Raw genomic sequence first — 14,366 nt, 5'->3', positions numbered from 1 at the left:
AGTGCAGACTGGGGGCTAGGTGTCAGCGTGATATAAGTTGAAAGATCTTTGTTCTGAACTTGCATTTCTGCGATGCTGGACTTTCTATTTCTCTATTTTTCTATGATCTTGTAACTTAAGAAGCTGTACCTAGCTACCTTTGTATCTCAGATGGCATTGTTAGTGGCGACTTATAAACTTTTCACTGTACTCATTTCAGTACATATGACAATGAAGCTAATTCCAATTCTCTAATTCTACTCTTTGAATGATTTGCCTCAATTTCATTTGTAACTGCTTTCCTCACCCTCTTGTCACACTGCTCCTTATGTCCCCTTTAACTTCATCACTGCTGCCTCTCCTACAATTATTTTGAGCTCTCCCGTGAAACCCTCCTCTTCAATATTTCTTCTGTTCCTTGTTTCTGAAGTTATCTCCCAATTTTTGCTTCAGTTGTTCTCTACGCTCTTTTTCCTCATACCATTTAATCATAAAACACACCTTTCCCTGTTCTTCCCACAAATGTCAAGCTTCTTCCTTCCTCCACGTATCTTTCTACCACCACTCCACAGCCTCACATAATCTTATTAGACCCATTTGCTTTTATTCCTGTTTCCTTTTTCCTTTCGGCTTGTAAACTTTGCTCTTTATGCTTCTCCCATCACCCTCTTTCTCATCCTTTTTCCTTTCCTTATCCCATTTAGTTTTATATCAAAATTCACACTGCCCTGTAGCCATGCTTTCATAGTCAAGTTTGCCTGTTTTGCTGTTTGTATTTCAGTTGATGTCCTATTCATCAAACCAGCCTTATTGACTTATTTATTTATATCTGATAGCTTTTTAATGAACATCTGAGTCGTACCAGAAACCCAACATGACCACTAGATGGAGCATTTGAGCCTTGCAAAACCCATACCAATCTCCTAGTTGGTCCAAGGTAGGTTGAAACAAACGCTAAATATTTAATGCTTGTTTTTTCTCAATTGTTTCTTAGTGAGTTTAGAATTACACTTTTTTCATTCTTAGTATTAAAATTATCCATGAAAATAAAAACTAATGATATTTTTTCCCAGTTGGATTTCCAGACTCCTTGTTATGAACCTCTCCCCAGAGATTAAAAGGCCTTGAATATGGAATTACAGTAGTTCTAGTTGTCTGTCCTTACATACTTAAAACTCTCCCAACACCAGGTTATAGTCCAACAGGTTTATTTGAAAGTACAAGCTTTTGGAGCACTACTGCTTCATCAGGTATCCTCACACTGTCATTTTTATCTTAATGTCATCAAATTTGAGGCGGCACGGTGGCTCAGTGGTTAGCACTGCTGCCTCACAGCACCAGGGTCCCAGATTCAATTCCAGCCTCAGGTGACTGTGTGGAGTTTGCACATTCTCACCATGTCTGTGTGGGTTTGCTCCAGTTTCCTCCCACAATCCAAAGATGTGCAGGTCAGGTGAATTGGCTGTGCTAAATTGCACATAGTGTTAGGTGCATTAGCCAGAAATGGGTCTGGGTGGGTTACTCTTTGGAGGGTCAGTGTGGACTGGTTAGGCTGAAGAACCTGTTTCCACACTGTAGGGAATCTGATCTATCCATTTTACTTCTTTACACTTCAAATGCATCTACTTCTTAATAATATTTTATTACACTTATTAGTATTCCATCTGTACTACATGTAAGTTTTCTGGTTTTTATATTCATTCATAAGGTCTTGGTATCACTGGTTAGGCCAATGGGTATTTAGAGTCAACCACACTGCTGTGGATCAGGAGCCACATGGAGGCCAGACCAGGAAGTTTCCTTCAGTAAAACGCATTAGTGAATCAGATGGGTTTTTTGGCAATGGATTCATGGTCACCACTCGACTCTTAATTCCAGAATTTTATTGAGGTCAAATTCCACCATCCACCATGGCAGGATTCCAACCCGCATTCCCAGAACATTACTTGGGTCTCTGGATTAACAGTCTAGTGATAAAACCACTAGGTCATTACATTCCCTGTTTTAAGTTGCTCCTATTACTTACAATAAATACTAAATAGCAGCTGGGGGAGAGGGGAAGAAAAGAACAATAAATTCATTTAACTATCTTTCTAGTTTCACTATTTGCTTGAGACAATAATTAATAACATAGAGGATTAATGTCTCTAACATTGATTGAGGTTTTTGAAGAAGTTGCTAAAAGGATTGATGCCGGAGCAGTGGACGTTGTTTATTTGGTTTTTAATAAAGCCTTTGATATGATACTGCATGGTAGACTAATGGGTAAAATTAGGTCCCATGGGATTCAGGGTGAGCTTGACATTTGGATACATAATTTAGGGTGTAGGTTTGCTCGCTGAGCTGTAGGTTTGATATCCAGATGTTTCATTACCTGGCTGGGTAACATCATCAGTGGCGACCTCCAAGTGAAGCGAAGCTGTTATCTCCTGCTTTCTATTTATATCTTTCTCCTGGATGGGGTATTTGGGCTTGTGTTGATGTCATTTCCTGTGTTAACATTTAACATCATCAACAACACCCTCACAGCCATAAAGTTCACCAAGGAGGAAGAAACCGACAACAAACTCGCATTCCTGGACGTCACAGTTGAAAGAAAGGACAACGGAGAACTACAAACGTGCGTATAGAAAACTGACAAACACTGACCAAATACTTAACTACACCAGCAACCATCCCAACACACACAAACAAAGCTGTATCAGAATACTATTCCAACCAGCCACCACACACTACAGCACAGACGAACTTCGGAAAACAGAGGAGAACCACCTATACAATGTATTCAAGAAGAACGGATACTCAAAAAATACAGTGCACAGATTCCTCAAGAACAAACCACGACAAGCAGACCAAACACAGCCAGAAACCCTAACCACCTTACCATACATCAAAGAAGTGTAATCCAGGTAGCTATGGGAGTCGGTGGGTTTGTAAAAAATGTCAGTGTCTTACACCTCTTCCCACCCTATCTCTTACAAAAATGCCATCCCGTATTCCCAATTTCTCCGCCTCCGCCGTATCTGCTCCCAGGAGGACCAGTTCCACCATAGGACACACCAGATGGCCTCCTTCTTTAGAGACCGCAATTTCCCTTCCCACGTGGTTAAAGATGCCCTCCAACGCATCTCGACCACATCCCGCACCTCCGCCCTCAGATCCCACCCCTCCAACCGTAACAAGGACAGAACGCCCCTAGTGCTCACCTTCCACCCTACAAACCTTCGCATCAACCAAATCATCCGCCGACATTTCCGCCACCTCCAAAAAGACCCCACCACCAGGAATATATTTCCCTCCCCACCCCTTTCCGCCTTCCGCAAAGACCGTTCCCTCTGTGACTACCTGGTCAGGCCCACACCCCCCTACAACCCACCCTCCCATTCTGGCACTTTCCCCTGCCACCGCAGGAACTGTAAAACCTATGCCCACACCTCCTCCCTCATCTCTATCCAAGGCCCTAAAGGAGCCTTCCACATCCAAAAAAGTTTCACCTGCACATCCACCAATATCATTTATTGTATCCGTTGCTCCCGATGTGGTCTCCTCTACATTGGGGAGACTGGGCGCCTCCTAGCAGAGCGCTTTAGGGAACATCTCCGAGACACCCGCACCAATCAACCAAACCGCCCCGTGGCCCAACATTTCAACTCCCCCTCCCACTCTGCCGAGGACATGGAGGTCCTGGGCCTCCTACACCGCCGCTCCCTCACCACCAGACGCCTGGAGGAAGAACGCCTCATCTTCCGCCTCGGAACACTTCAACCCCAGGGCATCAATGTGGACTTCAACAGCTTCCTCATTTCCCCTTCCCCCACCTCATCCTAGTTTCAAACTTACAGCTCAGTAACTGTCTCCTTGACTTGTCCGGACCTGTCCGACCTGCCTATCTTCTTTTCCACCTATCCACTCCACCCTCTCCTCCTTGATCTATCACCTTCACTTCCTCCCCCACTCACCCATTGTACTCTATGCTACTCTCTCCCCACCCCCACCCTCCTCTAGCTTATCTCTCCATGCTTCAGGCTCACTGCCTTTATTCCTGATGAAGGGCTTTTGCCCGAAATGTCGATTTCGCTGCTCCTTGGATGCTGCCTGAACTGCTGTGCTCTTCCAGCACCACTAATCCCTTATACAACTAACGGTGGGCTTTGGGTAGTATCGTAGAAGAGAGGGACCTGGATGCAGGTACATAATTCTTTGAAATTTGTGTCACAAAGAGACAGGGTCGTTAAAACGGCATTTGGCATGCTTGCCTTCATTGCTCAATCCTTTGAGTATCGGAGTTTGGAAGTCATGTTGAGATTGTACAGGACATTGGTGAGGCCTCTTCTGGACTCTTATGAGGCCTCTTATGTCCACTTCTGGTTGCCCAGTTATAGGAAGTATGTTATTAAGATGGACAAGAGATTTATCAAGGTGTTACTGGATGTGGAAGGTTTAAGTTATAAAGAAAAGCTGGATTGGCTGGGACTTTTTTCACTGGAGCATAGGACGTTGAGAGATTGAGAGGCTACCTTCTAGACATTTATAAAATAATGAGGGGTATAGATAGGGTTAATGGGAGTTGTCTTTTTCCTAGGATGGGGGATTTTAGGACAAGGGGGCACATTTTTAAGGTGAGAGGAGAGAGAATTAAGAAAGGATTAGAGTTTTTTTTTACACAGAGCGTGGTTTATGTGTGGAACGAATTTCCTGAGAAAGTGGTGGATGCAGGTACAATTACAACATTTAAAAGACATTTGGATAGATACATGAATAGGAAAAGTTTGGAGGGATTGTGGGCCAGGAGCAGGCAAGTGGGTCTAGTTTAGCTTGGGATTATGGTCGGGCATGGACTGGTTAGACCAAAGGGCCTGTTTCCCTGCTGTATAACTCTATATCTATGCCTATGTGCCAGAAATTTGTTTTTATTTTGTCATGGGGTGTGAGCATTTGTTGGTCACCCTAATTATCATTTAACTGAATAGCATTTTCAGCAGTCAATTAAGAGTCAACTACAACACATTGAATTTTAAAAAAAAATCATTTTAATTGAAAAAAATAGATGTTTTAATATTACAACAAATAAAAAAAAATACAATTCAAAACAGTACAAAAAATACAAAAAAAACAACCCACCCTCATATACAAATGTACAAATATATATAGAAAAATATAGAATAAAAAAAGCAACTATCCATTAAACTAAATAAAAAATAACTAACAACAAGCTAATAAATAGTAATAACTCAACTCAGCTAAACAAGATACTCATACGTTCACAGTTCCTCCTCCCTGGATATTGAACTCATAAAATACAATCGTTATGGCTATATAAAAACCCTTGTTAGTGTGGCAGATAAATCTGTGTCTAGATATTCCAAAAAGGGCTGCCATGTCTTATAAAATGTCTCAGTTTTGTGGTGTACCATACTTGTGAGAAAATCGGTGGACATATGCTCCATAACAACCTTCCACCAACCTGACAGGCCCGGGGGATTTTCAGACACCCAACCTAACAAGATATTCTTTCTTTCACAAAAAGTGAGGATATTGAAAAGTTTTTTTCTTGTGCGTGTCTACAGGGGATACACTCGGCAGGCCCAGAAGAAGAGAAATTGGGTCCTTCTCCACCCTTACCCCTAAACCGCTCTCCATTGCACCTGTCACAGCGCTCCAATATGTTTGAAGCCTACCACAAGACCAGAGACAATGGGTAAAAGTGCCCATACAGACCTTGCACTTGGGACATCTTGAAGATACCCCTGGTTTAAATTTTGACAAACGATCCAGAGCCAAGTGGACCCCGTGGAGAGTCTTCAACTGTAAAGCATGGGTCCTATTGCAAATTGGTATCTTTCTTGCATTTTCCTAAATATCTTCCCATGTCTCTGAGGAGACCTCAACACCTCACTCTCTCTCCTACACCCTGCAGAGCCGATCAAACTCATCTGAGGGGGCACCCCCCAATTGATGATATAAAGTGCTGACGGAAAGTGTACTCTTAACACTGAACACCCTCCCCTCTATGTCAGATTTGTAGGGATCAGTCAAAAGTGTAGTCTTTTTTTGAATAAAATCCCTAACTTCAAAAAAATGAAATGAAATGGATGATGATGGGATAGTGTAGGGGGACGAGCTGAGAATAGTTCACAGGTCGACGCAACATTGAGGGCCAAAGGGCCTGTTCTGCGCTATATTGTTCTATGTTCTATGTTCTAGGTCCCTGTTAGATAGCTCGTATTTCCATGCTAACTGATGAAAGGACATCACTGTGTCTCTCTCAAATAAACTGTCCATGCAAGACACACCCCTAGCTGCCCAACGTTTGAATCCTGTATCCATCATCCCTAGTTAGAAACCGAGCATACTCACTTAAAGGTGCAAAAGAAGTTGTTTTGCCAATCTTGTCTTCTCTCTGCCAAATTGCCCTCCATGCTTTAACAGCATTGATAACTATTGGGATATGGCAATTTTCCCTAACTGTCCTCATTTTGTCCAAAAACAGCAAGCTGGTAAGGGGGCACTTTGACTGGGAGATTTCAACATCTAACCATATTGAAAGGGGGTCCCCACAAGCCCAATCACTTATGTAGGGTAAAAGTGAGCTTATTTGGTAGCTTATAATGTTTGGTAGTTCCACTCCCCCCAATCTGTGAGGCAATTGCAATTTAGCTAATTTAGTGAGGGGCTGCTTATTATGCCAAATAAAGGAGCTGAATCGTCCATTCAGCCTCCTGAGTGTTTGCTTATTGAGGATCGGGGGAGCATCCATATAGAGTATAGCAAACGAAGGAGAATATTCATCTTAATAAGCACTATTAACCCAACCACGAGACCGGAAGTGCCTCCCATTTTTGAAGATCTTGTTTGATTTTGTCAAATAATGGAACAAAATTGGTTTTGAACAGCCGATCTAGAACTGGAGTAATGAATATGCCCAAATACACAAACCCCGCCTCTGACCACTTAAATGGGAATCAATATTTGTCCTCAAGACCTTTCATAAGACCACCCATTGGCATAGCCTGTGATTTAGCAAAATTAATCTTGTACCCCGAAAAGGCAGCAAACATGCAGATGCATTGTTTCAGGCGAGGCACTGAAACTGCTGGATTTGCCAAAAAAATTAGGTTATTGTCCACGTACAACAAAATCTTATGTAATTTTGACCCCATTTCTGGAGCCGATATAGTGGGATCTCTATGAATGGCCTCTGCCAATGGTTCAGTCACCAACATAAAAAGCAGTGGTGAAAGGGGACAGCCTTGCTGGCTGCCCCTAAAAATGCTAAAATTGCTTGATTGCACCCCATTGGTAATGACCGCAACAAAAGGACCACTGTAGAGAACCTTTACCCATCTTATAAAGATTTTGCCCAAACCAAACTGCTCCAGAATATAGAAAAGGTACGGCCACTCAACTCAGTCAAATGCCTTCTCTGCATCTAGAGAAATCACCAATCCCTGTATTGACTGTTGTTGACACACTTGAATTACATTAAGCAGTCTCCTAACATTACTGGAGGATTTGCGGCCCTTTATGAAGCCTGTCTGGTCCTCTTTAACCATAGAAGATTACACAGTCTCCAGCCATAACACAAGAGTCTTAGAGAGGATTTTAAAGTCCATGTTTAAGAGTGAAATGGGCCTGCACGGAGCGCAGTCCTCCGGGACCTTCCCTTTTTTAAGAATAAGCGAAATATTGGCCTCAGAGATGGCGGGAGACAATCATGGCTGTATGAGTCATTAAACATGTTGAGCATTGGGCCTAACAATATAGAACATAGAACATAGAACATAGAAGAATACAGCGCAGTACAGGCCCTTCGGCCCTCGATGTTGCGCCGATCAAAGCCCACCTAACCTACACGAACCCACTATCCTCCATATACCTATCCAATGCCCGTTTAAATGCCCATAAAGAGGGAGAGTCCACTACTGCTACTGGCAGGGCATTCCATGAACTTACGACTCGCTGAGTGAAGAACCTACCCCTAACATCAGTCCTATATCTACCCCCCCTTAATTTAAAGCTATGCCCCCTTGTAATAGCTGACTCCATACGTGGAAAAAGGTTCTCACTGTCAACCCTATCTAACCCCCTAATCATCTTGTACACCTCTATCAAGTCACCCCTAAACCTTCTTTTCTCCAATGAAAACAACCCCAAGTGCCTCAGCCTTTCCTCATAGGATCTTCCTACCATACCAGGCAACATCCTGGTAAACTTCCTCTGCACCCGTTCCAGTGCCTCCACATCCTTCCTAAAGTATGGCGACCAAAACTGCACACAATATTCCAGATGCGGCCGCACCAGAGTCTTATACAACTGCAGCATGACCTCAGGACTCCGGAACTCAATTCCTCTACCAATAAAAGTCAGTACGCCATATGCCTTCTTCACTGCACTATTTACCTGGGTGGCAACTTTCAGAGATCTGTGTACATGGACACCAAGATCCCTCTGCTCTTCCACACTACCAAGTATCCGACCATTAGCCCAGTACTCCATCTTTTTGTTACTCATACCAAAGTGAATCACCTCACACTTAGCTACATTGAACTCCATTTGCCACCTTTCTGCCCAGCTCTGCAGCTTCTCTATATCCCGCTGTAACCTGCCATATCCTTCCTCACTGTCTACAACTCCTCCGACTTTCGTATCATCCGCAAACTTGCTCACCCAACCTTCTAACCCTTCCTCCAGGTCATTTATAAAAATGACAAACAGCAATGGTCCCAAAACAGATCCTTGCAGAACACCGCTAGTGACGGCACTCCAAGATGAACCTTTGCCATCAACTACTACCCTCTGTCTTCTTCCAGAGAGCCAATTCCTAATCCAAACCTCCAACTCACCCTCAATGTCATATCTCTGTATTTTCTGCAGTAGCCTACCATGGGGGACCTTATCAAACGCCTTACTAAAATCCATATACACCACATCTACCGCTTTCCCCTCATCTACCTCCTTAGTCACCTTCTCAAAGAATTCAATAAGGTTTGTGAGGCACGACCTGCCCTTCACAAAACCATGCTGACTATCCTTGATCACATCATTCTTATCCAGATGTGCATAAATCCTATCCCTTACAATTCTCTCTAAGACTTTGCCCACAACAGAAGTGAGACTCACTGGCCTATAGTTACTAGGATTATCCCTACTCCCCTTCTTGAACAAGGGAACCACGTTTGCTAGCCTCCAGTCCTCTGGCACTACTCCTGTAGACAAAGAGGACACAAAAATCAAGGCCAATGGCTCTGCAATCTCCTCCCTTGCTTCCCAGAGAATCCTAGGATAAATGCCATCAGGCCCAGGGGACTTATCTATTTTCACCCTTTCCAGAATTTCCAACACCTCTTCCCTACATATCTCAAAGCCATCCATTCTACTTATTCGTGCCTCAGTATTCATATCGACAGCAATGTCCTGTTCCTGAGTGAATACTGACGAAAAGTATTCATTCAGTGCCTCCCCAATCTCTTCAGCCTCCACACGCAACTTCCCATTACTATCCTTGATTGGACCTATTCCTTCCCTAGTCATTCTTTTATTCCTAACATACCTATAGAAAGCCTTAGGGTTTTCCCTAATCCTACCAACTAAGGACCTTTCATGTCCCCTCCTTGCTGCTCTTAGCTCTCTCTTCAGGTCCTTCCGGGCTACCTTATAACTCTCAATCGCCCCTATTGAACCTTCACGCCTCATCTTTACAAAGGCCACCCTCTTCCATTTAACAAGGGATTCCAACTCCTTATTAAACCACGGCTCCCTCACACGACCCTTTCCTCCCTGCCTGACAGGTACATACTTATCAAGGACACTCAATAGTTGCTCCTTGAACAAGTTCCACCTATCAATTACGCTCTTGCCTTGGAATCTACTTTTCCAATCCACACATCCTAAGTCATGCCTCAACGCATCATAATTTCCCTGCCCCCAGCTATAACTCTTGCCCTGTAGTACACACTTATCCCTCTCCATCACTAGAGTAAAAATCACCGAATTGTGGTCACTGTCCCCAAAGTGCTCACCTACCTCTATTCTAATACCTGGCCTGGTTCGTTACCCAGAACCAAATCCAGTATGGCCTCACCTCTTGTTGGCTTATCTACATATTGTGTCAGGAAACTCTCCTGCACACATTGCACAAACACTGACCCATCTAACGAACTTGAGCTATAGCTTTCCCAATCAATATCAGGAAAGTTAAAGTCTCCCATAACAATCACCCTATTACCGTCACTCTTCTCCTGAATCATCTTCACAATCCTTTCTTCAACGATTCTAGGACTATTAGGAGGCCTGTAAAAGACTCCTAACAGGGTGACCTCACCTCTCCTATTCCTAACCTCAACCCAAACTACCTCAGATGGCAAATCTTCGTCCATCTTCCTTTCCACCGCTGTAATACTATCTTTGACCAGCAAAGCCACACCCCCCCCTCTTTTACCCCTACCTCTGACCCTACTAAAACATTTAAACCCTGGAACCTGCAACAGCCATTCCTGTCCCTGATCTAGCCATGTCTCCGTAATAGCCACAACATCGAAGTCCCAGGTACCAACCCACGCTGCAAGTTCACCTACCTTATTACGTATACTTCTGGCATTAAAGTATACACACTTCAAGCCACTCTGCTTACAGGCACCCGCCTTTAAGATTGATGCCATATTCCTAACCTCCCTACACTCCAGGTCCTGCACCCTAAAGCTACAGTCTGGGTTCCCATGCCCCTGCAGAGTTAGTTTAAACCCCCCCCAAGAGCACTAGCAAACCTCCCCCCAAGGATACTGGTGCCCCTCAGGTTCAGGTGCAGACCATCCTGTTTATAGAGGTCCCACCTTCCCCAGAAAGAACCCCAGTTATCCAAGTACCGAAATCCCTCCCTCCTGCACCATCCCTGTAGCCACGCATTTAACTGTTCTCTCTCCCTATTCCTCGACTCTCTATCACGTGGCACGGGTAACAAAGCAGAGACAACAACTCTGTTCGTTCTAACTCTGAGCTTCCAACCTAGCTCCCTAAAAGCCTGTCTAACATCCTCAGCACTCCTCCTACCTATGTCATTGGTGCCAATATGGACCACGACTTCAGGCTGCTCCCCCTCCCCCTTAAGGACCCGGAAAACACGATCAGAGACATCACGTACCCTTGCACCTGGGAGGCAACATACCAAACGTGAGTCTCTCTCGTTCCCACAAAACCGCCTATCTGTGCCCCGAACTATCGAGTCCCCAAATATGTTTATAAATTCCTTATAGAAATTGCTGGGAAGTCCATCAGGACCAGGCACCTTTCTGCTTCACAGCCTCCTGCACCTTTTGCTCTGATAAGGAGGTACTGAGAAAAGACTCTTATTCGGGGATAACGCTGGGAGCTCCAGATTTTAAAAAAAATTCCATTTTGGCCCACCCCTCCTCACAACCCTCAGATTGGTACAACTTGGAGTAAAATCTCTGGAATGCCACATTATTTTTTTTTGGAATCACATGTTAGATCTCCTTCCTTAATCGCCGTGATGGCTTGAGGGTAACTCGTTTTCCTGGTGAGATGTGCTAAGTATTTGCCTGGCCTGTCACCATGCTCATATAATCTTTGCTTTGCAAAAGTAATCTCCTTCTTTGCTGTCTGCATGTGCACGGAATTCAATGAGGCCGCAGCGCCATGGTCCTCTGTAGTTTGACCAATGAGGGCCTGTCAAAGTAAGCCTCCTCAGCTGCCTTCAACTGTACTTCATGGAGATGTTGCTGCTCACCCTTCTGCCACTTCCTACTGGCAGAGTAGGAAATAACTAACCACCGGCATAGGCTTTGGCAGTTTCCCAAAGGATGGACTACTAACTGACCCTGAGTAAATGTCTAGAAACACTCAAAATTCCCTAGAAAAATTCTCCACAAACCTATTATCCTTGAGGATAAAGGGATCCATTCGCCAATGGCTTGAACCTCTTGTGATGTCTTTAATCTTAACCATAAGGTACACTGGAGCGTGATTGGAGATGGTAATATTCCCAATTGCACAAGATGCCACCAAGTCCAGGGTTGCCACAGGGGTCAGAAAAAAATCAATCTTGGTGTGACATCTGTGTGGATTGGGAAAAAAACGCAAAATCCTAGCCTGTAGGGTAGAGACGCCTCCAGACGTTCACCAACCCCAACTCCACACACAGATCCACTAATTGTTTCATTTGTACAGAGGGTATTGAGGGGCCTTTGGGCAACCTGTCGACTCTGGAATCCATGAGACAGTTGAAATCTCCCCCTATAATGATATACTGGGACTCACGACTGATCAGTTTAGAGAACCGATTTACCAAAACTTTGAGGGGATGAGCTGGAGGGCAATAAACATTTAAAACACCATATTTTTCCCCATTTATCAAGACTTTGAGCATTACAAACCTCCCATGTGTGTCTTTAACACAGCGTAGTAAGTTAAATGGGAGATTCCCCCTAACCAATGTAGCCACTCCCCTACTTCTGGTATTAAAAGATGAAAACTAAATCCATTCTGCTGTAGTTTCAAATGGTCCCTATCATCCAAGTGTGTCTCCTGTAACAAAGCAATATCTGCCTTCTCCTTTCTAAGACTCAAAAGTATCTTCTTCCTCTTAACTGGTGAGTGACTCCCCCTTGATGTTCCAGGTACACCATTTAACCAAGTCATTAACCATAACCTTCTGCAGTAACATTCAAATTCCAGAGAGGAGGAACTCAAACCACAAATTGCTGAGCCTTAGTCATATGATCCATCAAACATAAAAACTACATAAATTAAAATCACTACATTTAACAAACCTACAAAACTATCTAAGATTAAAAACAATAAAAACCAAAAAAACAAACCAACATATAAAGCACCAATGGAGCTGTAAAGAGGAACTCTCCCCCTGCCCAAAGGGGGCAGCTATCCATCCCAACCATTTTCCCACCTCCTAGCTAGAGCCGCACTGCAAACACAAGCAGAAAAACAAGCAAATAGAATGGCAATATGAATAAAGAAAATAAAACTTTTTAAAGAAATAAAAGGGGGTATATACACCACACAATCCTTTGGTATAACTTACTTTGGAAATTGAAAGTACACACCTCAACTGCCGCCAAACATAATTTAAACTAAATTATTACCAATAGAAAAAAAATCAGAAAAGAAAGCTCCAACCGGAGTTGCTGTTTTTAAAAGAAACAACAAAGACATACCCAAACAACACTACTATACGTACATATTATTATTCAGATTAGGTTAACTTGTCCACAAAGTCTGTTGCCTACTCTGTACAGATCCATCTAAGGTGAACCCGAAGCACCTCGGATACCTCAGAATGTACTGGATCCCAAGCTGCGTCAGTCTTCTCTTGACACCATCATAAGATTTTCTTTTCTCGATCACACCGCTGAGAAGTCCTGGAACAACATGATCTTAGAGCCCTTGTAAATTAGGGCCTTCGGATCCTTCCCATGGATTCTGGAAGCTTCCACAATTCTCTCCTTATCTCGTTAATGATGGAACCGCACCAAGAGAGGACGAGGACATTGACCCAGACCTGATCTCCGTGCCATGACCTGGTGTGCCCTCTCGATCTTCAGGCCTCATGCCAGCCTCCAAGTTAAGGAATTTCAGCAACCAGTCCTCAATAAATTCTGCCGGCCACTCACCTTCCTTACCCTCAGGCAGACTGATGATCCGAATATTTTTTCTCCTGCTCCTGTTCTCAAGATCATCCACTTGGTCACACAAATTACGGACCTGTGTCTCCAGGGTTTGAATCCTATCCTTAGAGGAACTGGTATCAGCTTCCACTGCTGTGACTGTGTGTTCAACCTCATCCATCTTTTTTTCCAGGTCTCCTAGCTGCTGTTCATGCTTTTGCAGCATGATAGAGATCGGGGCTAGCTCGCGAGATTTCCCGAGCTCCTTCACCAGGGCCTGGTAGGTAATTGAGTGTGAGGATCCTGTAGGCTAGACGCGGGCCGAGCCTCGGACACTCCTCCTCCCTTCTTCAGCATCTCTGGATGGCAAGCAACACAGGAGAATTAATTTTTCACAGTTTTCTGAGAGTCCACGATCTTTCCAGAGTCCCAGGATATCACAATGGACTGGGATGGGTGGGTTAAAAGTTCATCCCGCTTGTGCTGCAGTGCGGAACTCTGTAACATGATCCTTTCAGATTGCTGCCATCTTGGATCCTTCCACAACTCATTGAATCTTAATCATGTGTAAGATAGGCCAGGTAAGATCAGACAGACCTGATGGAACAGGCTTGAGGGTTTGAATGGCCTATTTCTGTTCCTGGGTTCCTAAGGATGGTAGATTTTCTTCCCTGAAGGATATTGGTGAATCAGATGCATTTTTATGACAATTGATGAGAGTTTTATTGTCACTGTCACTGATAAAGAGGC

At 43.9% G+C, this 14,366-nt stretch overlaps 1 long non-coding RNA gene across 1 annotated transcript in view; it reads left to right on the top strand.

Moving 5' to 3' along the window:
- Nucleotides 1–14,069, top strand: part of LOC140478695 (uncharacterized) — a 79,181-nt gene extending 65,112 nt beyond the window's left edge. The window contains exons 3-4 of the long non-coding RNA XR_011960845.1: nucleotides 816–916; nucleotides 13,248–14,069. This is a non-coding gene — a long non-coding RNA (uncharacterized lncRNA). The remainder of the gene's footprint in view (nucleotides 1–815; nucleotides 917–13,247) is intronic.
- The last annotated feature ends 297 nt before the right edge of the window (nucleotides 14,070–14,366 follow it).

Source organism: Chiloscyllium punctatum, chromosome 1 (assembly GCF_047496795.1).
Source record: "Chiloscyllium punctatum isolate Juve2018m chromosome 1, sChiPun1.3, whole genome shotgun sequence".
Taxonomy (NCBI): domain Eukaryota; kingdom Metazoa; phylum Chordata; class Chondrichthyes; order Orectolobiformes; family Hemiscylliidae; genus Chiloscyllium; species Chiloscyllium punctatum.
This window is presented reverse-complemented; position numbering and strand designations above follow the sequence as displayed.